This window comes from Galeopterus variegatus, unplaced genomic scaffold (assembly GCF_000696425.1).
Source record: "Galeopterus variegatus unplaced genomic scaffold, G_variegatus-3.0.2 Scaffold46356, whole genome shotgun sequence".
Classification (NCBI taxonomy): Eukaryota; Metazoa; Chordata; class Mammalia; order Dermoptera; family Cynocephalidae; genus Galeopterus; species Galeopterus variegatus.
In genome coordinates, this window is record NW_007772467.1 from 2018 (window position 1) to 4853 (window position 2836).

A 2836-nucleotide genomic window follows, 5' to 3' on the forward strand; every position below is an offset into this window, starting at 1 on the left:
AAGATGACCGGTAAGGGGATCTTAACCCTGGACTTGGTGTTGTCAGCACCACACTCACCCAGTGAACTAACCGGCCATCCCTATATGGGATCTGAACCCGTGGCCTTGGTGTCATCAGCACCGCACTCTCCCGAGTGAGCCACAGGCCGGCCCAGGATTGGTGTTAACTTGTAAAATGCACATGATTTTTTGTAGTTGTGATGAAGTATACATAACATAAAGTGTATCATTTTAACCATTTTTTAGTGTAAAATTCAGTAATATTGTTGTACAAACACCACCACCATCCACCTCCAGAGCTTTTTCATCATCGGAAATTGAAACTCTGTCCCCATTAAACAGTAACTCTCCGTTCTTCTCTCCAAGTCCCTGGTAACCACTATTCCGTTTTCTGTCTCTGTGAATTTGACTGTTCTACGAACCCCGTGTGAGGGGTATCATGCAACATTGTCTTTTTGTAACTGGTTTAACTTACTTAGCATAATGTCCTCGGTGTCCTTCCCCATTGCGGCACGTGTCAGAACTTCCATCTTTTTTGAGGCTGATCGCATTCCACCGGATGCAGGCACCACATGTTGCTTCTCCATTCATCTGTCAGTGGACACGTTGGTTGCTTCTGCCTTTTGGCTGTTTGTGAACAATGATGCAATAAACATGGGTGTATGGATATTTCTTTGAGATCCTTTCACTTCTTTTGGGAGTGTAGCCAGCAGTGACATTGCTGGATCATGTGATAATTTTATTTAAGTTTTTTGAGAAGCTGCCGCACTGTTTTTGACAAGCTGTATCATTTCACATCCCCACCAGCAGTGCACAAGGCTTCCAATTTCTCCACGTCCTCACCACCACTTGTTATTTTCTGGGTTTTGTTTGTTTGTTTGTTTTTATGTACAGTAGCTATCCTCATGGGTGAGAGGTGGCATCTCATTGAGGTTTTGTCCCAGTGTCTGCTTGGCACAGTTCTGAGATCACACACGGGGGTGAGCTGGGAAGGAGAGTAAGGGAGACGACTGGGAAGACAGAGATAAGGGGGGGTGGGGGCAAGGGCTTGCAGCAGCCTCGGTCAGGGGGCTCCAGCACAGACTCACCCAGTGCCAGGTCCCAGCAGCGTCCAGCCCCGTCCTTCTTGACATGCTCACGAGCCATGTTCTCTGTAGAGCACTGTTCGAACTTCGTCTCTACGAAGCTCCAGTCTTCGGGGCATTTGCTGGTTTTCTTCACAGCTTCCTCCTCATCACCTCCCTTCATGTTAGATGTTTCTTCATCCCACTTTATCCGATGCAGCATCAGACGCTTAAACTTCTTCTGTGCCTTGGGGCCCCCTTCCACTGCCACCACGTTGACATCCTTGTGCAGTGCCACCACCCCTGTCAGGTACACTTGCCCAGCATTGGCCTCAATCTTGAACTTCTTGGCTGGATTGCTCAAATTTTGAACTCTACATACAGATATGTGTACCCCCTGTGAAAGGTCTTCGTTAAGCTTTTTAATTTTCTTGACCATTCTCTGTTCTGCTGTGAGTTTTCGGGCAGGCTTGGTCTCTTCAAGCACTTTCTGTCTTTTTGCCATCTGAGCTCTGACGTGGGGCTTATTATACCTTCGTGGGGTCTTGAACAGCTTCTGTTCCGAATACTCGCATCAAATTAGAAATTCTCACTTTGGGTTCTGGAGGAGGTGTCAGGCCCAGTCTGACTTTCTCTTGTAAGTCCTTCTGTGTCCCCTCCTTGTCTGCCCCCAAGGTTTCTTCTGTTCCTTCTTGGTGAGATACACCCCCAGAGTAACTGGTGTGTCATTGTCGACTGGAGGCTTCAGCTGGGCTGGATCTTCAACAAGATTGGCAATTCCTAAATAATCTTCTCTCTTGGGATTTTGCTCTGTAAAGTCAAAGCCATTGGGGATGGTGTAAGAGTCCCCCCACTCAGTTTCAGGGATATCTCCTCCCTTTACCTCCTTCTTAGGAAGTACCCAGCCTCGTTGAAGTATGGATGCCTGTTTTTCGAGCTGCCTGTGAGATCTCTGCCCTCGGCTTCTCTGGCTGAGCCTTTGTCTGTAATTGTGGAGCAATCTTCTCAAATTTGCCCTTGTCATGGAATTTAAAAGTACGTCTCTGGCGCTGGGAAGGGGCAATTGAGACTCGGGGGTCAAAAAAGGTATTGGATTCCATGTCTCCTGATGGCTTTTCTTTCAGCTGTCTCTGGAACTGTTCCCTCATCACAGCATGAGTATCGGCCTTTCGAGTGGGCGCGCGGTGGGTCAGCTCAGCCGCCTTGCCTGTGGCATCTGCAGTGCGACCTTGCTCATCTAGGATCAGCGGTGCAGGTTTAGTCTGATCTTTTAATTCCACCTTCGGGGGAGCAACTCCCACAGCATGGAGCTTAGCCAGGCCCACCACGTTGGCATTGCCAGTGAGCCCTGGCTTCGGTGCCAGCTGGGCTTGGATTGGGGCTTGTAGTTCGCTGCTTTCCTTGCTTTCTCAATGGCATCGTTCATGAAAGTGGCGGCCTGGGAGGGCTGAGTAGCACCGACAATGGCAAGTCACTCTGGTTGTGAGGAAGGAGGAGGCTTTGGCTGAGGCGCAGGGGGCTGATGAAGCTCAGCGGTTTTTCTTCTCCTCAGTTTGTCGCGTCGCTGCCTCCATCATCTGTTCCATCTGGAGCTGAGTCAGCATGCCGGGGCGCTCTGAGGAAGGCCCGGGGACCGGCTCCGGCTCTTCCTCCACCTCCTCAAAGTGGGGCATTCATTGCTTCTCTACCCCTGATGCTTCTTTGCAGATCTCAGAGGCATCATCAAACACCTCCTTTAGCTCTCGTTTTCTGCTCCCGTCGCTGCTGGACTT

At 49.8% G+C, this 2836-nt stretch overlaps 1 pseudogene; it reads right to left on the minus strand.

The window, feature by feature from the left end:
* Positions 1-924: 924 nt before the first annotated feature.
* LOC103584190 lies at positions 925-2833 on the minus strand (annotated as a pseudogene).
* Between the last annotated feature and the right edge of the window lie 3 nt (positions 2834-2836).